Source organism: Filicampus tigris, chromosome 12 (assembly GCF_054856515.1).
Source record: "Filicampus tigris isolate MCC_2025a chromosome 12, RoL_Ftig_1.0, whole genome shotgun sequence".
In the NCBI taxonomy this organism is placed as follows: Eukaryota; Metazoa; Chordata; class Actinopteri; order Syngnathiformes; family Syngnathidae; genus Filicampus; species Filicampus tigris.
Genome location: NC_141228.1, coordinates 969654 through 990000, shown reverse-complemented (window position 1 = coordinate 990000; position 20347 = coordinate 969654). Strand labels below are relative to the sequence as shown.

The following is a 20347-nucleotide window of genomic DNA, read 5'->3' as shown; positions in this document are numbered from 1 at the left end:
TCTTGTTACTCCGTTTGCGTACATGTTGTCTAAGTGTTATTTTATTATGAAAGGTACTTCCCGTTTCTTTAACGCATTATTCTAGTCTATCTTCTATTGTCCTATTCATCATTCCCACCAATCCAGCACTTTGAGGGTGGTAAGTACCATGATTCTCAGATCAATGTGAACCATCAGTCCTATCTTTTCCACAATTTGGTTAACAAAATGGGTATGATTATCATTGTATGTTTTTTTAGAAATACCATATCTGGGGATGATATCCCTGCACAGTGCTTTTGCCAACGTCAACGCGTCCGGATGTTTGGTAGGGAACAGCTCTATCCATTCTGAAAAGGCATCTATGATGACCAAAAAATATTTTTTACCCTCCTCTTGGTTCAATTAAAAGAAAATCATGAGTAATTTGAAATGGATATTGCGGTATTGTGGTACGTGGCCTCAAGTTACCTTGTGCATTGTGTCTTGCACATGTCAAGCATGCCCTACAAGCATGCCCTACAGAAATTCTTGGAATAAGAATCAACGCCATAAATGTAGAATGTGGACTTATCGAGATCATTCAATACATCACCCCAATTGTATAGATTTCTCTGTAAAATAGGTCCACTGTTTGGTCATACATACATGTCCTCTGTTAATGTTGCGCCAATGTTTTTTTTTGTTTTGTTTTTTTTCAGGACTTTGTTGTTGCACCTGTAGCTGAGTCTTTAGTGGTCTTAACTGCAAATGCATTATCATGGGACACAGTGTCTGTGCCTGATGTGTGTGTTGCACACTTGCAGACGGCTAGAGTGTGTGTGCCAGTTGTATTGCATCTAAAAGCTTTGATAAGAGTTCTGCATGCATAACTGGCTTGCCCGTTGATGTTATCATTCATCTATTCTTCCAATACCATGCAAAGGTGTGTTATTGTGGCAAACGCGAAAACTGGACTTATGTCTGCCAACTCCTGGCAATCATGTCTTGCTCCATCCTCAGGAAGTAGTCACATTGTGGCTGGGGTCAACATCGTGCCTTTCTTTAGTCAGATGTTGTCGCAATAACAGCGTGGTCATACAAGTTAAATGTCTCGTTAGTGATAAAAAAAGATCATGGTCGTTTGGTAAAACAATGCAGAGACTGCACGTGGTACTGTCAAAATCAGGGGATGGAACAAAATTAACAACACCTGGAAGCTGAAGCACCCATCCATTGCTGCACTTGTTTGTACAGCAATGGATGCTGCAATAACTGCTCTTACACAGTGCGGCGATGCACTGTCCAATTCGAAAGAAAAAATATGCCATTAAGTTTAATTTTGTCTCTATGTTGCTGCACCAAAACTGAGGTCAAAAATTGACCTTTACAATCTATCAAATGAATAAGGGGTTGCCATAATTTAAGATAATGCTGTGCTTACCACTAAAACGTATTTCTCTATTAAACTCTATTTCACAAAAAACTTTCCTGCTTCATCGGTCTACCTTAAAGGTGGTGTCAATGAGGTCTTCCCCATACATATTATTTTACCAATGATTCCTGCATAATTTGGAACCCAGATTCAGCAATAATTTGTTAGATCTAAAAATGACTTCATATGCTCCTTTGTGTGATGTTTTGGAGCCTGGAGAATTGCATTTTTTTCCCCCCACTACATTATTCCTCCAGCACTAAGATTACGTCCTAAATATTTGACTTGTTTACACATTTGTAGTTTATTTTTGCTTACTCCCACTGGCACCACTTTGAGGCAAATCAACCCGCATACGGCACATGCGCCTACTTGGCTGGGAATCGGGCCGAACTATGTTGGCAGGAGGCGTCAGGAGGAACGTCACACACGCTAGTATTATTGCGCACCTGTTTATTTTCCCTATTAATTCCTACCTACCATGTGACCTGATACTACATCCCCCTTTCTGAAGAAGGAATCTTTCTCAGGAAGATGCATGCACACGCATAGGGATAGGTATCCTACAGTGCCACAGAAGCAAACTGTGGCCCGTTGTCGGAGCGCACTTCTTCAGGAATTGAATGATGAGCAAAGATAGACTTGAAGTGTTCAATCACAGCCTCCGATGTAGTAGATGTCAGCCTGGCCACTTCGAAAAACCTTGAGAAATAGTCCACAATGAGCAGATAATAGTTATTATTTATCTGTAATAAATCAGCCCCAACCATAGCCCAGGGCCTCAATGGGAACTCAGTGGACATCAATGTTTCCCTAAGAGTCGTCCTCTCCCTGGCACACACATCACAGTCCCCGACTGTCCTAGCCAGATCTTTGCTGAGACCCGGCCACCACAACGACTGTTTTGCCCTTTCCCTGCATTTCGTAATTCCCAGGTGGCCCTCGTGGAGCTTGGAAAGTGATGCTGGAATCACAATCCTGCAACCATACAGCAGCAGTCCATTCACTTCCACATTTGGAAGTATTCTGGTGCTGATGAGATTCCAAAGTACAGTACAGTAGCAATAGCGCCCAAATGGAGTGATGAACGTAGTCAACAAAGACGATTCCTTGGACAGCGGAATCTGCCAAAATTCAGCATTGGCATCCAATTTTGAAAACACCTTGGCGAATTCCAACTGACCTAAAGTGTGTTCGACTGAGGGAAGTGGGTGTTTTTCTCTCAAGACAGATTTATTTAATTCAGTGAGGTCCGTGCATATTCTCACCCTCTTGAAACTCCGCTTCGGCACCACCACCATAGGCACACACCATTCCGTTGACACATCTACTTTAGAGATGACTCCTTGCGCCTCCATACGCTTCAGCTCCTCTTTAACTCTTGGCAGGAGTGGGAGAGAGATACGTCTGGGCGTCGAAAGAGAGAATGGCTATGCTCCAGGCTTCAGTACAATTTTGTACTCACCCTCCATTTTACCTAATCCACTGAAAAGCTTTGGAAACTCAATTTTCACAGACTCCTTGGAGTCCAGGCTGATGTTCTCCACTCTAGCGACCAGCCTCATTGCAGCCATCCCACCCAACAGTGGTGTGCTCAGCCCTTTCACAACATAAATGTCCTCATTGGCACAATTATTGTTCTTACTGAGCGTGGCTGTGAACATGCCTATGACCTTTAGATGTGTGCCCCCTGGTCCCTTCAGAACCTTAAGAGGTCTCACCAGCCATCCAAATTTGCCACGGCTGTAAAGTGCTTCCGGAACAGCTGTAACATCTGCGCCAGTGTCAATCTTAAAAACTGCACTATAATTGTCCATACCTATGTCTGTCATCCGTGGACTGGTCATTGTATCGGCTGACAAGGAGCACAGGAATGCAACTTTGTTTGCATAATCATCCGTCTCCGTGTCAGCGCTCACTTCATAATTTTTTTTTGTTCCACACACTGTTGCATAATGTCCCTTTTTCTTGCAATGATGACACGTTGCTTCTCTTGCTGGGCATTGTTGTAGACTATGTCCCCTCGCATCACCGCATCGTTTGCATTATGTCCGTTTGTCCTTTGGTGCTTTTTTTTCTGTCCCTCCATACTGCTGCTACGTTTGTTTAGGCTGCGCGCCACCACGGTGCCACGTGTGCACGCTTCAAGCTGTGTGCTGGCGATGTCAACTTTAAAGTTAGACTTCAACATTTCCTGTTGCTTCTTAACGAGCTCACTTTGACAAGCTCTGTTAATGGCTTTCTCCAGTGTTAATTCTGGGTCTAACTGCAGCTGTTCTGATAAACGTTTATCTCTCAAGCCAACTACAAATCTTTCTCTCACTATTTCATCATGAAGAGCTCCGTATCCACAATACTCCGCGAGACAATATAGCGCCGTGTGAAAGCCATCAGCCGACTCGCCCTGTTCTTGTTGCCGCATATTATACTTTGCCCTCTCGAAGATGACATTTCTGCATGCCACGAAGTGGGCGTCCAACTTTACTTTGACTGTGTCATAGTCACTCACTTCCACTGAGCTCAGGTGGAGAGAAACGAGTATGTCCTCCGCTTCCTCCCCCATAGTGTAAATAAGCGTATTCACTTGATTGTCGTCCGCTTGCGTATCCAATCCGGACGCAATGTGAAACCTCTCAAAACGCTTTATCCATTTCGGCCAGTCCTCTGCCCTGAACGTAAATCTCTGAGGTGTAGAGACTTGAAATTGAGTCATGTGGGCGCACCACCCCGCAGCCGGATCTGACTGTCTCGCCCGTGCACAGTGCACACCCCGGACACTTCTCCGGTTAATGTCAGTCGTTAACAGGAAGATCCCACCACTGCCACCATGTCTTGTTAGTTCAGGAATCGGGCCAAACTATGTTTGCAGGAAGCTTCAGGAGGAACGACACACACGCTGGAGTATTATTGCGCACCTGTTTATTTGCCCCATGGACAACAGGTCTCGATTAAAGGTTCCTACCTACCATGTGACCTAATATTACAGTTTGAACCGTTGGAGTCCGGCCGCGAGTCGCGACACATTGGTTGAATTTCCCCCCAAGTAAGTAAGTAAGAACGCTTTGTCCTGCGTTCCCACTTTTACGTCCCCAGAGATTCCGTCGCCATATACATTGCCGTTTAACTGTTATGTATGATTATATTTTGTGTAAAATTAGAGGGAACATCCTGTACGCAAGCTAAGATTAGCTAAGAGAAGCAGCTAGCTTAGCCATCAGCATGGAGGGATTGGACGATATCGCTGTGTCAGTTTTACGGGGTAATGTATTACAGTACTTTTAAACCAAGGCAGAAATGTGAGAATTGAATTGTGTCTTCATGGTCGGCTCATTAAAATTGCAATTAGGCGATGGTAAACAAGCAAGTCATTATGTTGTTTTCAAATGCAGTTGAATGAAAAATAGAGGTACACAACAATCTGAGCTGTACAGTGCACAATAATAATACAATTTATATATATATATATATAATATATATATATATATATATATATATATATATATATATATTATTATATATTTTTTTAATCAGAAATCTGTAATAAAGCATTGTATTGGTCTGACAAGGAATATGTTATCTATTTTAGGTGAGGAAATGTACAAGGATGTACTTGAGAAAGTGACCAGTCCTCCCCCCAGTCCTGAATGTGAGTCTGCCCCTTTGCTGTGTGTGAGGTGAGAACATATTCTTTGACTGTACTTGCACCTACATGTAATTCAGAGTGATTGATTATATTAGACAATAATGTAAATTTGTAAATACATTTTGTAAATTTTTGAAACACGTATATATTAATTATTAGAATGTAATGATCAAAGATGAATGGGAAAAATGATTTGCAAGGTGTACAATATTAATGGGTGACATTTATTTGTAATTTGTAAACATCTTAATGTCAGTATATCACAATGTGCCTTACAGCTAACAAGCCTACTGATAGCTACAGGCTTTGTTTAAAAGGAAAAATCCAAACTACCAGAATGTTTCTCAGCTTCTGGACTTGGAATTTGCAGCCAGAAGAGCATTCATTGACTCGGATACCATTCACGAGGAGCTTATAGACTAGTCGATTAGTCGCAAATCAAATTTGAGACTAGTCGGCGGGCAAATTAGTCGAAATTCCCATCCATAAACATTGTTTTTACTTGCATGATCACAGTGAGAGTGAGAGCTTGTTAACAAGTCATGTGCTCGTGTATAGTCCTTTATCTTTTTTCTCTGCCTTCTTCAATCCTCTCACAATTCAATTCTCTGACCTAACTGAGTGAATAATCTCACTGATATAGTAGTATTAGGTTGATGTTCACTGCCTCATTAGGGGCAAGCCAAAGATGGAGACATTTTTTCTCAGAATGGTGCAGTTTGTTCAAGTGTTTAAATACTTTTTTTTTTCAACATTGCAAGAGGCTGTTGAAATTCTGTGTGTGCTGCCATCACTGTTCCCCTATGTTTCTGCTCCTCCGAAGAAAGTGAGGAATCAAAGTCAGGCTCTGGTGTATGTTCTTGAGGTGAGCAATGCATTTTTTTAAAAGTGTAAACTAACTGAACGGGTATCATATGCTCGCTCCAAATGAGTTTCTTATTCATATGCTTTTAATTCCTTTTACGTTGCATTTGATTTGATGAAAAAGTTAAGATTCTCTATTATGCAACATTCATTTTTTATTTGATTGCAACCAATTTCTTTGCCTTAAGGCCAAGGTTCCAGAGAAATGATTATTCTGACAAAAGGATGTCTTACTTATGTGTTTTAGGAAAAAGAAGACCCCAATTCCTCAAGTAGGAAGCGGCCTGTCACTTGCCCGGTCCTGATTATTAGTCCATCCAACTGTCTTCTTGCGGTAGGAGATGTGCCAGTAACTACATTTCAGACAAGGTCACCTAAGGTGTTTTATACCTGATGGCGTACTATTACACCCTACTGACATACCCTAAGTGTGTCACTATTCTGCTGTCACTCATAGAAACAGAAGTCCTACTGCACAACATGCATAAGAGAGATCTCACATCATCTTACAAAATAAGCATGGCTGAGTGGAAGGCTTTTATTGGCCGGTAGGCTTGTGGGATACAAAATAGCACCCCCTTCTTCCTTGAGGCTGCTATATACACATAATTGTTGACGTTAGTCAGGTGATTGGTTTGTGAGATATTTTCATTATTAAGCATTTAAGGCAAATGTTATGGGTTGAGCAATTGTTTGTGATTTGTATTTTTTTCATGCTTTGTATTTGTTTTGAAAATAATATTTTTTTGTACTATAGTGCTATGTAGAGTTCCCCCTACAGAATATATGCCAGTGGAAATATTTATTGACCTGTAAACGTTGTCTTTTGCATAAATGTCGAATGCAAGACTAATTCTCAAGTCCTTGCCTTATTTGGAGCTGATAATGTCTTATATTGACAACTTACTGTCATGTACATGCCTTATTTGGAGCTGGTAATGTCTTAAATTGAGAACAATATTACTTATAATTACGACTCAAAAACCCTTAATAGTAGTCTGTTTTTCTAACTTTTGAGATATGTGTGTCTCAAAATGCCTCTTTGTAATCTTACTTAAAATAGATGACTTTCTTGAATCTAGAACAATTACTCATATATAGGATTTAAAATAAGTGAAATACACTTAAAATTAGAAGAATGGTCCAAATACATGCTGGCTTTCAGGAGAAAAGCACTACTTTCAAGCATCACAACCTTATTATGAGACAGAAAAATCCAACCAGCCAATTAAAATATAACTAAAACCAAGTTATTCAAGCTTATTTTAAGATACTTTTAGTCATATCAGCCTTAGAAATTTTGTCTTGTTTCAAGAAAATCTTAGTGAGCCAATTTTCACTTGTTCCATTGGCAGATTTTTTTGCTTGATTCAAGCAAAAAAATATCTTGTTTTATATTGATTTTTTTTCTCGTTTTTAGATCAGTATTTTTCCAGTGTGGCTGCCCGTCAACCTTGAGCTCCCAGAAGTGGAGCCAAGGACCAGTCCTGGAAAGGGTCTTAACGCCGTGGAAACGGACTTTACCTGGAGGTAGACTCTACAGCTGGGAACTCCAGGCATATAGGGCTCCGGCCCGAAGGATCAATTTAATGTCAGGTTCACACCAAAAGAGACATCAGTGAACAACGCACACAATGAGGAGAAAAGACACTCAACACAATATTGTCTTTTTACTTGCAAGTAGAGCGCAGGGAAATGTACGATTACAGTTCCTAAAACTCTCCTGCACCTCCTCTCTTTTTATTTTCTTAGGAGTCCATGATTTCAAAGGTGTTCCAGCTCGTAGGAAAAGGGGAGCAAAAGCAACTGGAACACTCCGAACTTGTTTTGTCTATGTATGTGTGTGTGTGTCATTATCATACATGTGTGAAAGCAAAGCACACCAGGCAAGCTGGGCCTAGATTAGAACAAAGCCAAAGCTAAACAGCTATTCCTACAAAGCTAACAAGGCTAATCATCAGACCTCTATCCTTCATAATAAAAATGTGAGACAAAGGCATCATAACACATGAATCATCATTTTATATATATATATATATATATATATATATATATATATATATATATATATATATATATATATATATATATATATATATATATATATATATATATATATATATGGAATATCCTAAGTCCATCTAGCTAATTAACTAATACCGCCCAGTTTTACTGAAATTGCTGTTATGCCCGACGTATTAATGTGCATCGTTAAGTTTCATTTCTCAAAGCAGCGGGTTGCAGTCAAAGTTACACCGTGTTGTTACAACTTTGTGCATTATTTTGCTAACGTTCGCGGAGCTATTTCACTCCAGTCCAATTGTGTTGGTGCTTGTAGGTAATGATACGTGGGTTCCGCTGCTTTATGTATCTATAAACAGTAACACACGACATCAGTTTACGTATCTGCTCCAGAAAGCTCTATATGGGCGCAGCACAGCATGCATATTGTATTTAAGATGATGTCCTGCTCCCGCTGCTTAAAAAAAAAAAAAAAAAATCTAGAGGAAACTAGTGCTAGTGCTAGTGCGAACCATAGTCCGTGACTGTACTGATATATAATGTGTGCTTTTTCATTGTTATAATTAAGTATGCACTGCTTTATCCATTTGAGTTATTTTACTTGTTTTTCAGTTATTTATTTTTGTTAATTCTTTTACTTGGGCTGATGCACATGCACGCACACATTGTTTCACTGTTATGTATAGATAAATACCTCATTCATGTTCCCATGTAATGATGCCTTCCTAAAAGATATGTGACTGTTCATTCAATTTCAAAAGTTTTTTTACTTTAATAAAGAAAGAATTTAAATACGCTTTCAGAAGTGTTTTTTGGAATTAATAATCTTCAAGTCAAAAATAATCGCACGATATCTAGCATTGCAAAGCGGGGGGAAGTGGTTGCCCTCAGGTATGAAAGGCAGACTACTCTTCATTGACCTTTTGTGTGGGGGAGGCCATCATTCACTAGCCTAGATTACGTTATCTAGAGCAGTCATTGGACTTTGTTGTTCACAAGCACAGCCTGGCAAAAAAAGTAAAATGAAGAAACAAAAAGTTAAAAATTATTTCAGCCATGTCGACACCTCTTTTATCTTTTTTTTTTTTTTTTGGGCACAATAATAGTAAGTCACTGATGGTGTAGTGGTTCACACGCCTGAGGTGTGTGCGGGCAGTGTGGGATCGGTTCCCACTCAGTGACAGTGTCTTTGTGTGCCCTGCTTCTGGTTGGTGACCAGTTCAAGGTGTAGTCTGCCTTTCGCCCATTGTCTGCTGGAATAGGCTTCAGCCCCTCCCCTGTACAGGATAAGCGGTGTGGAAGATGACATGACATGACAATAATAGAAAACTACAACACTTCATTTTGTCAGCGGTAGCCTGAAGACCAAATCTCAGTTGGCACATTCAACAGTCGCCAAAAGCACTCAGGTACAGTATGTTGCAGGTCTTATTCTGTTTTTTGTTTTTTTTCTTCCCATCAAGAGCTCCAAGTGTGTCATTTTGTGTAAAACTGAAAGAAACAATTTATCTTATCTGATTCATTAGGTGTTTTCAACCACTGGTCAGTCACACACTCTTCTAGTTCATCAATAAATATTAACAAAAAGAAGAAAAAAAATGGTGTTCATTCTACTCTGAAGACATCCAAAAGCCTGCCCCATCCCCCACATTAGAACCTCCATTTCTCCTCAAAACACTGGTTTGATTCAACAGATTGTGAAATGTTCAAGTATGCAGCAATAATAATGCAACTAGAGAATGCAATTTCTGGAGAAATTGCGTGTGAAGGCGAAGGAAGCTGAAAAGAAACTGTGAAATGCGTTTTAATGAAGTTGAATGAAGCTGAATGAAAGGCGGCACGGTGGACGACTGGTTAGCACGTCCGCCTCACAGTTCAGAGGTCGCGAGTTCGATCCCGGCTCCGGCCTCCCTGTGTGGAGTTTGCATGTTCTCCCCGTGCCTGCGTGGGTTTTCTTCGGGTACTCCGGTTTCCTCCCACATTCCAAAAACATGCAAGGTAAGTTCATTGGACTCTCTAAATTGCCCTTAGGTGTGATTGTGAGTGCGGATGGTTGTCTATGTGTGCCCTGTGATTGGCTGGCAACCAATTCATGGTGTCCCCCGCCTACTGCCCGAAGACAGCTGGGATAGGCTCCAGCACGCCCCGTGACCCTTGTGTGGATAAGCGGTATCAATAATGGATGGATGGATACTGAGTGAAGTTGAATAAAGTGGAATGAAGTTGAATAAAGTTGAATGAAGTCTAATGAAGTTGAATAAAGTGGAATAAAGTTGAATGATACTGAATAAAGTTGAACAAAATGGAATGAAGTTGAATATAGTTGAATAAAGTGGAATAAAGTCGAAGGATGCTGAATAAAGTTGAATGATACTGAATAAAGTTAAATGATACTGAATAAAGTTGAATAAAGTGGAATGAAGTTGAATTAACTCGATGGAAAATGTTGGATTGAGCAGGAATCGAACCAGCATTGCCCACTCACAACTCAGCTTGTGTACCACTACACCCTCAGGGACTTAACTTGAAGAATGTAAATCTGAAATGTTGAATGTGCAAGTAAGTCTGAATGGCTAATTATGTTTTAAGGTTCAATAATTTGAATTATTGGGAAGTATGAAGGTGTGTTGAAAAGCTGAACCAATGTGAGTTGAATGAGCTGAATCTTGTGAATTTGAAATCTGCATGATGTAAATGTGACATGTTGAATTTCCAATTGGGAATGAATGGTGCATTTTTTAATGGTTTTATTAAGGTTGAATAATTAGAATTTTTGGAAAGTAGAAATTGTGGGTGATGTGAAATGTGAGTTGAATGAGCTGAATGAAGTTGAATAAAGTAGAATGAAGTTGAATGACCTCTATGAAATATTGTGGAATGGGCGGGGATCGAACAAACGCATCAAATGGGGAAGTGTTGAATGTGCCCATTGGAAATGAATGGGGTTTTGGGGGGTGAAAAAAGTTTAATTTTGGGGGAACCGTAAATGTTAGGGGCAAAAAAAATACAAGTTTTTATGGCATGAATTTTTGGAATAATTTGAAATTCGAACGGGATGAATCGGATGAAGTATGATGAAGTAGTTACAGTTTGAATTTGCCATTAGAAATGAATGGGGTTTTTGGGTGTGAAAAAACTTGAATTTTGGGGGAACCATAAAATTCAGGGGGGAAAACGAAAAAGAGCAGCCATGGCATGAATTTGTGGAATAGTTTAAAGTTTGAACGGAGTGAATCGGATGAAGTATGTGGAAGTAGCGACACGCCAAAGTTTTGGAGTGGCAAAAAAGGACCAATATCATAGTTATACTAGAGAATACAATTTCTGGATGTGAAGGCAAAGGAAGCTGAATGAAAACTACGGAATGCGTTGGAATAAAGTTGAATGAAGTTGAACGTAGTTGAATGAAAATGTGTGACACTGAATGAAGTTGGATGATACTGAATGAAGTTGAATGATTCTGAAATAAGTGGAATGAAGTTGAATGAAATTGAATGAATAGGAATTAATTGAAATGAAGTATTAATAAGTGGGATGAAGTCGATTTGAATGAAGTTGTATCTGAGTGAAGGTAAATGATACTGAATAAAGTTGAATGATACTGAATGACCTGGAGGTGGGGCTCGATGGCGAGCGCCTGGTGGCCGAGCCTGCACCCATGGGGCCCGGCTGGGCTCAGCCCGAAAAGGACACGTGGGTCCCCCTTCCCATGGGCTCACCACTGGTGGGAGGGGCCAAAGGGGTCGGTGCCGTGTGAGCTGGGCAGCGGCAGAAGACAGGGACCTTGGCGACAAAAACTAGCTCTTGGGACATGGAATGTCACCTCTCTGGCAGGGAAGGAGCCTGAACTGGTGTGTGAGGCTGAGAGGTTCCGACTAGATATAGTCGGGCTCACCTCCACGCACAGCTTGGGTTCTGGTACCAGTCCTCTCGAGAGGGATTGGACACTCTTCCACTCTGGAGTTGCCCAGGGTGAGAGGCGCCGAGCAGGTGTGGGCATACTTATTGCCCCCCGGCTTGGCGCCTGTACATTGGGGTTTACCCCAGTGGACGAGAGGGTAGCCTCCCTCCGCTTGAGGGTGGGGGGATGGGTCCTGACTGGTGTTTGTGCTTATGCACCAAACGGCAGTACAGAGTCCTTGGAGGGTGTGCTGGAGGGCGCTCCACCTGGGGACTCCATCGTTCTGCTGGGGGACTTCAATGCTCACGTGGGCAATGACAGTGAGACCTGGAGAGGTGTGATTGGGAGGAACGGCCCCCCCGATCTGAACCCGAGCGGTGTTCGGTTACTGGACTTCTGTGCCCATCACGGACTGTCCATAACAAACACCATGTTCAAACATAAGGGTGTCCATATGTGCACTTGGCACCAGCATACCCTTGGCCGCAGTTCGATGATCGACTTTGTAGTCGTATGACTTGCGGCCGCATGTTTTGGACACTCGGGTGAAGAGAGGGGCGGAGCTGTCAACTGATCACCATCTGGTGGTGAGTTGGCGCCGATGGTGGGGGAAGATGCCGGTCCGACCTGGCAGACCCAAACGTATTGTGAGGGTTTGCTGGGAACGTCTGGCAGAATCCCCTGTCAGAAGGAGTTTCAACTCCCACTTCTGGCAGAACTTTTCCCATGTCCGGGGGGGGGCGGGGGACATCGAGTCCGAGTGGACCATGTTTCGTGCCTCCATTGTTGAGGCGGCCGATCGGAGCTGTGGCCGCAAGGTGGTCGGTGCCTGTCGTGGCGGCAATCCCCGAACCCGCTGGTGTACACCAGCGGTAAGGGATGCTCCAGCTGAAGAAGGAGTCCTATCGGACCTTTTTGGCCTGCGGGACCCCGGAGGCAGCTGACAGGTACCGGCGGGCCAAGCGGAATGCAGTTCTGGCGTTTGCTGAGGCAAAAACTCAGGTGTGGGAGGAGTTCGGGGAGGCCATGGAAAATGACTTCCGGACGGCTTCGAGGAAATTCTGGTCCACCATCCGACGTCTCAGGAGGGGGAAGCAGTGCACCATTAACAATGTTTATAGTGGAGATGGGGTGCTGCTGACCTCAACTCGGGACGTTGTGGGTCGGTGGGGAGAGTACTTCGAAGGCCTCCTCAATTCCACCAACACGCCATCCACTGAGGAAGCAGAGCCTGGAGACTCTGAGGTGGGCTCTCCTATCTCTGGGGTTGAAGTAACCGAGGTAGTCAAAAAACTCCTCGGTGGCGAAGCCCCAGGGGTGGATGAGATCCGCCCGGACTTTATAAAGGCTCAGGATGTTGAGGGGCTGTCATGGTTGACACGTCTCTACAACATCGGGTGGACATCGGGGACAGTGCCTCTGGATTGGTAGACCGGGGTGGTGGTCCCCCTTTTTAAGAAGGGGGACCGGAGGATGTGCTCCAATTACAGAGGGATCACACTCCTCAGCCTCCCTGGCAAGGTCTATTCAGTGGTGCTGGAGAGGAGGGTCCATCGGAAGGTCGAATCCCGGATTCAGGAGGAGCAATGTGGTTTTCGTCCCGGCCGTGGAACAGTAGACCAGCTCTACACCCTCGGCAGGGTCCTCGAGGGTGCATGCTAGTTCGCCCAACCAGTCTACATGTGTTTTGTGGACTTGGAGAAGGCGTTCGACTGCGTCCCTCGGGGAGTTCTGTGGGGGGTGCTTCGGGAGTACGGGGTACCGAGCCCCATGATAAGGGCTGTCCGGTCCCTGTACCACCAATGTCAGAGTTTGGTCCGCATTGCCGGCAGTAAGTCGGATTTGTTTCCTGTGGGGGTTGGACTCCGCCAAGGCTGCCCTTTGTCACCGATTCTGTTCAGAACTTTTATGGACAGAATTTCTAGGCGCAGCCGAGGTGTCGAGGGGGTCTGGTTTGGTGGTCTCAGTATTGCATCTCTGCTTTTTGCAGATGATGTGGTACTGTTGGCTTCTTCAAGCCGCGATCTCCAACTCTCGCTGGAGCGGTTCGCAGCCGAGTGTGAAACTCAGCACCTCAAAATCTGAGACCATGATCCTCAGTCGGAAAGGGGTGGCGTGCCCTCTCCGGGTCGGGGATGGGATTCTGCCCCAAGTGGAGGAGTTCAAGTATCTTGGGGTCTTGTTCACGAGTGAGGGTAAGATGGAACGGGAGATCGACAGGCGGATCGGTGCAGCCTCTGCTGTGATGCGGACCCTGTATCGGTCTGTCGTGGTGAAGAAGGAGCTCAGCCGAAGGGCGAAGCTCTCAATTTACCGGTCGATCTACGTTCCTACTCTCACCTATGGTCATGAGATGTGGGTCATGACCGAAAGAACAAGGTCTCGGATACAAGCGGCCGAAATGGGTTTCCTTCGCAGGGTGTCCGGGCTCTCCCTTAGAGATAGCGTGAGAAGTTCGGCCATCCGGGAGGGACTCAGAGTCGAGCCGCTGCTCCTCCGCGTTGAGAGGAGCCAGTTGAGGTGGCTCGGGCATCTGATTAGGATGCCTACTGGACGCCTTCCTGGTGAGGTGTTCCGGGCATGTCCCACCGGCAGGAGACCCCGAGGACAACCCAGAACACGCTGGAGGGACTATGTCTCCCGGCTTGCCTGGGAACGCCGGAAGAGCTGGAAGATGTTGCAGGGGAGAGGGAAGTCTGGGCTTCCCTGCTGAAGCTGCTGCCTCCGAGACCCGACTTCGGATAAGCGGGAGATAACGGATGGATAACGGATGGATGGATGGAACTGAATGAAGTTGAATAAGGTGGAATGAAGTTGAATGATACTGAATGAAGTTGTATGATACTGAATGAAATTGAATGACCTCTATGAAAGACTGTGGAATTCATCGAAATGATACTGAATGAAGTTGAATGACCTCAAATTATGGAGAATAGCCTCGAATGAGGAGGACATATTAATAAGATAGGAAGAAAAGACTAATGGTTCATTTCCGGGCGTTTGGTTCACTTCTGGTCCATTTCCAGGTCATTTAGGTAACTTCTGGTCCATTTCCAGGTCAGTTGGGTTAGTTCCAGTCCATTTCCGGGTCATTTGGACCACTTCCAGTCCATATCCTAGTCATTTGGGTCACTTCCGGTCAATTTTCAGGTCAGTTGGGTCACTTCCAGTCCATTTCCTGGTCATTTGGACCAGTTTTAGGTCAATTTCCTAGTCATTTGGACCATTTCCGGTTGATTTCCGGTTCATTTGGGTCACTTACGGTGCATTTCCACGTCATTTGGGCCACTTCTGGTTCATTTCCGGTTCATTTAGGTCGGTTTCAGTTCATTTCTGGGTCATTTAGACCACTTCCGGTCCATTTCTGGGTCATTTGGGTCACTTCTGGTCCTATTCCGGGTCATTTGGGTCACTTCCGGTTAGATCCCGGGTCATTAAGACCACTTCCAGTCCATTTCCTGGTCATTTGGGTCACTTCCGGTCCTTTTCGGGTCATTGGGGTCACTTCTGGTCCATTTCTGGGTCATTTTGGCTACTTCCGGTTCATTTCCGGGTCTTTTGGGTCACTTCCGGTACATTTCCGGGTCATTTGGGTCACTTCTGGTCCATTTCCGGGTCATTTGGGTCACTTCTGGTCCATTTCCGGGTCATATGGGTCACTTCCGGTCCATGTCCGGCTCATTTGGGTCACTTCCAGTCCATTTCTGGGTCATTTGGGTCACTACTTTCCAGATCATTTGCTTCTGTTGAATATGGGTCACTTCCTGTTGATTTTGGGTCCTACCCCAAGATGGCCGCCGCATTGGAGAGACCTCGGAGTGAGTATCCCCAGTCTACCTTATGTCCCTGCCCAAGATGGCCACCACACTGGGGAGACTTCGGGGTGAGTATCCCCCGTCTAGCTAATGTCCCTGACCAAGATGGCCGCTGCACCAGGGAGACCTCAGGGTGAGTATCCCCAGTCTAGCTAATGTCCCTGACAAAGATGGCCGCCGCACCGGGGAGAACTCGGGTTGAGTATCCCCGGTCTAGCTAATGTCTCTGACCAAGATGGTCGCCACACCGGTAAGACCTCGGATTGGTATCCCCAGTCTAGGTAATGTCCCTGATCAAGATGGCCGGCGCACCGGGGAGACCTCGGGTTGAGTATCTCAAGTCTAGCAAATGTCCCTGTCCAAGATGGTCGCTGCACTGGAGATACCTCGGGGCAAGTATCTCCAGTCTAGCTAATGTCCCTGACCCAGATGGCCGACACACTGGGGAGAACTCGGATTGAGAATCACTAGTCTAGCAAATGTCCCTGACAAAAATTGCCGCCGCACCTGGGAGGCTTCGGGGTGAGTATCCCCAGTCCAGCTAATGTCCCTGACCAAGATGACCGCCGCACCAGGGAGACCTCGGGGTGAGTATCCCCAGTCTAGCTGATGTCACTGAGCAAGATGGCCGCCGTACCGGGGTGACCTCGGGGCGCGTATCCCCAGTCTAGCTAATGTCCCTGTCCAAGATGGCCGCCACACCGGAGAGACCTCGGGGTGAGTATCCCTAGTCCAGCTAATGTCCCTGACCAAGATATCCGCCGATCCGGGAAGACCTCGGGGCGAGTATCCCCAGTCTAGCTAATGTCCCTGACCAAGATGGCTGCCGCAACGAGGGGACCTCGGGGCGAGTATCCCCAGTCGAGCTAATGTCCCTGACCAAGATGGCCTCCGCACCAGGGAGACCTTGGAGCGAGTAACCCCAGTCTAGCTAATGTCCCTGACCAAGATGGCCGCCGCACTGGGGAGACCTCTGGGCGTGTATTCCCAGTCTAGCTAATATCCCTGTCCAAGATGGCCGCCGCACCGGAGAGAGGATTCGGGACGAGTATCCCCAGGCTAGCTAATGTCCCTGACCAAGATGTTCACAACACCGGGGAGACCTCGGGGTGAGTATCCCCGGTCCAGCTAATGTCCCTGACCAAGATGGCCACCGCAACGGGGAGGCCTCGGGGCGAGTATCCCCAGTCCAGCTAATGTCCCTGACCAAGATGGCCTCCGCACCAGGGAGACCTTGGGGCGAGTAACCCCAGTCTAGCTAATGTCCCTGACCAAGATGGCCGCCGCACTGGGGAGACCTCTGGGCGTGTATCCCCAGTCTAGCTAATATCCCTGTCCAAGATGGCCGCCGCACCGGGGAGACATTGGGGTGAGTATACCCAGTCTAGCTAATGTCCCTGCCCAAGATTGCCGCCGCACCGGGGAGCAGGGCACCTGATTGCGAAATGCCCAGCTTTAAAGCAAAAGGAACAATATTAGTCCTCAAAGAAGCCAAAGAGTGTCAGTTTTGTTCAGCCTGCACCTGCTCTGTCACCTGTCCGTGCAGCTGAGACGCCTGAAAGCGAGGTGAATGAGGCATATATCGCCCGTTCATTCTTTAGGGCACCACTGCACACTGTTTTTGCGCTCGCCCCTCGTGAAGATTAGAATTTGTGCTTGTTTATCGGTACGCAGTGGTGCGCTCATCCTCAGCAAAGATTTTGCTGGGTGTGAAATGTTTCCAACACCTGAACTGTAATGGCAGAAATTCTGTTTTACCATTAGCTTCAATGTTGGTAGTCGAAGGTAGTTCTGACTTGTCCATCGTAGCACATTTTCTTATCCATGATTTGAATTTCTCTGAATTACTCACACGGACTCAAAGTTCCTTTTTTGTCTTCTTGTATTGAAGGTTTTGTAATCCAACAAAGTGAGTAATGTCATTCAGCACAGCAAGTGGATAACATGTACTTAGACTATGAGCACGGTCAAAAGCTGTTTGCTTCCGTGACTACCAGCACACCGTATACAGAAATTGTCTGCTATGCTACTACTACTGCAAGTGCATTAAATCTTTATGATGACAGAAATTGAGATATTAGTTTATGATGACAAAATTGATGACAGAATTGATGACATCCCATGACAAGGATTGGCTCTCATATTTTCCGGCCCCTAATTGGAAGACTAGCGGGCTTACAATTACTCAATAAACAAACGAGAGCCAAATAATTAAGAAACATATATCATACAGTGACTTACGATCTACTAGCAGACAGGTTCTCCTTGAGTTGATTCCACTTTTGTCGTTCTTGTAAAAGCAGGAGGTACTCACGCACCCATCGTTTCCAGAATAAATCCGCTAGATATTGAATCTGCCTCCATCTCCTGCGTGTATATGACTCTTTACTGAACAATCCAGGTGGCATCACCGGCTGCTTCTTCATCAGTAACAGATGATTTGGAGTTAACGCTTCGAGATCTGTGGGGTCGTTGGTTGTTGTTGTAAGTGGTCTATCATTTAGTATGTATTCCACTTCACACATCAGTGTTTGCAGACACTCATCTTTAAGGATTTGTTCCTTGAGCACAGATCTCATCACCTTTCTTATGGAACGCATTTGTCTTTCCCAAACTCCTCTGAAATGGGAAGCTGCAGGCGGGTTAAAAATCCATTGAATTCCTTTTTGCATAAGTGCGTCTTGGATCTTTGATTGGTTCCATTGCTGAGGAGACTCTTTTAATTCACGTTCAGCTGCTACGAGGTTAGTCCCATTGTCTGACCTCATAACTTCCACTTGTCCTCTTCTGCACAGGAAACGACGGATTGCATTTACACATGAATCAGTGTCCAACGAGTGAGCAACTTCCCTCCCGCGAAGAGAGACAAGTGAAGACAACTCCATATCTTTTTACGCAGCTGCTTCCCTGTTTCATGTCGAACGGGCCAAAATAGTCCACTCCTACGTTTGAGAAAGGGGGTTTGTCAGGGACTCTTCTATCTGGAGGAAGGTTTGCTATTTTTTGTTGAAAGGCCTTGCCTTTTACTTTTCTGCAGACCACGCACTTTGACACGATTCTCCTCACCATTGAGTTTGCTGAAGGTATCCAATACTTTGGGGAGACTTGTTCGTGAAAGTCGGCCGAAGTTTGCAGTCGGAATTGCTAACGGACGCTCCGGATTAGAGCCGAAATGGGCAAGACGAGATCGGTCTAACAAAAAAATAGTTTTTAATTAATTTTTTTCCCGTACGAAAATTGTTATACGGCGTACACAATTTGAAATTATAAAAAAACGTATAAAATACGGGGAAAACGTACAAGTTGACAGGTAAGTATTGTGGTTTTACCCGTTTCTACCTCTGCTGCTGTCAGACAGTCCTCTGTGTTTCTGCCTTGTGTAAAGTGAGCTCAGGCGTGTACATGTGATGTCATTGTTCTGTCTAATTCATTTATCTTCTGTGATGACAACAATGTAAAAAGTGTACGTGTGAAAAGTGAAACTGCTGTTATGACCGAAACTGACCGAGTCATGTTCGACAAATTATGTTTCATCCGCTGCCAGTACCGAGAGCCCACAAGCCGTCTGTGTACAGTCTTAACTGAGTTGCATTTTTGTGTATGAAAAGTGCTATATAAATAAATGTGATTGACTGATTAACAATGGTGTACTAGTGCACAAGTCTCCTTTGTCTGGTAACTTAGGTTGGAACTCGTTCCAACAATTGGTTGTGCCCCAAAAATTTTGTCTGAAGCTCTTCAGCCGTGCACATGACTGTTTCTAGACCAGGGGTCGGCAACCCACAGCTCCAGAGCGACATGCGGCTCTTTCATCCTTATCTCGCAGCTCTGTGTGGTTTGGGAAAATAAATTATAAGTGTCCAATTGAAGTGTATTGTAATGTCTTCCAAAGACACAACATCGGACGTATTTTAGTTATCTCCCTTTTTATTATTCCAACAAGGCTAATGTGGGCCGTAGTCGACACCAACTACAGTGCAACAACAGTTTCATCATAAGCACACACAGATCTCTGGTCCTTCGCCGTCTGTTCACTCCTCTCAATCGCACACCCCTCCAATCCAGTGAGTCGCGTGATACATTCAGGAACCTCGGAAACAACACAATTTAGCAAAACACAAATGTAACCACAACACAGATAACCCAATTCGTTACAGTATGTTATTTGTCTCAAAAATGTGTCATGTCTTCTTATTAAGAAAGTTGTTAACTACTTTATTAAGACCTTGTGCAATTTCGGTGATCAGCATTCGCCTTCCTCAGAGACACGCCTGCTGCCAGCAACACCAAAACTGCACAATATCTGAACAAAGTATTTTATTTGTGTGTTTGTTTGTTTAATTGTAGTTGTAATTTGGAAGATTATTGCGACTCTGAAATATGAAAATAAAATTATACAAGGGTGTTCCAAAAGTCTTGGCACATTTGAAGTCCCCATATTTCCTTAACTATGAATGGTAGTAAGACAAAGGTGGTGCCATTTTAAAGCTATTAAGTTTTTTCTAAGGCTATTCATTTTTTTAATTCTTTTCAGACCCATTTATGGCGTTCACTCAACCAGAAAAGGCATTTTGTGTGCTTGAATTTGCAAAAACTGAATCATGGACTGTTGTTCAACGCGCACTTCACGGAAAATTCGGAAAGGAGCCACCAGAGAGGAAGTCCATAGTGAGATGGCATGGTAAATTCATAACGGATGGGTGCTTATG

General features: G+C 44.6%; 1 pseudogene across 1 annotated transcript; it reads left to right on the top strand.

The window, feature by feature from the left end:
- Positions 1–256: 256 nt before the first annotated feature.
- On the top strand, positions 257–7288 carry LOC147138014 (uncharacterized; annotated as a pseudogene). The gene is made up of 5 exons (XR_015088992.1): positions 257–307; positions 5334–5458; positions 5553–5557; positions 5798–5901; positions 6148–7288. The product of XR_015088992.1 is annotated as an uncharacterized LOC147138014 (transcript).
- Positions 7289–20347: the final 13059 nt, after the last annotated feature.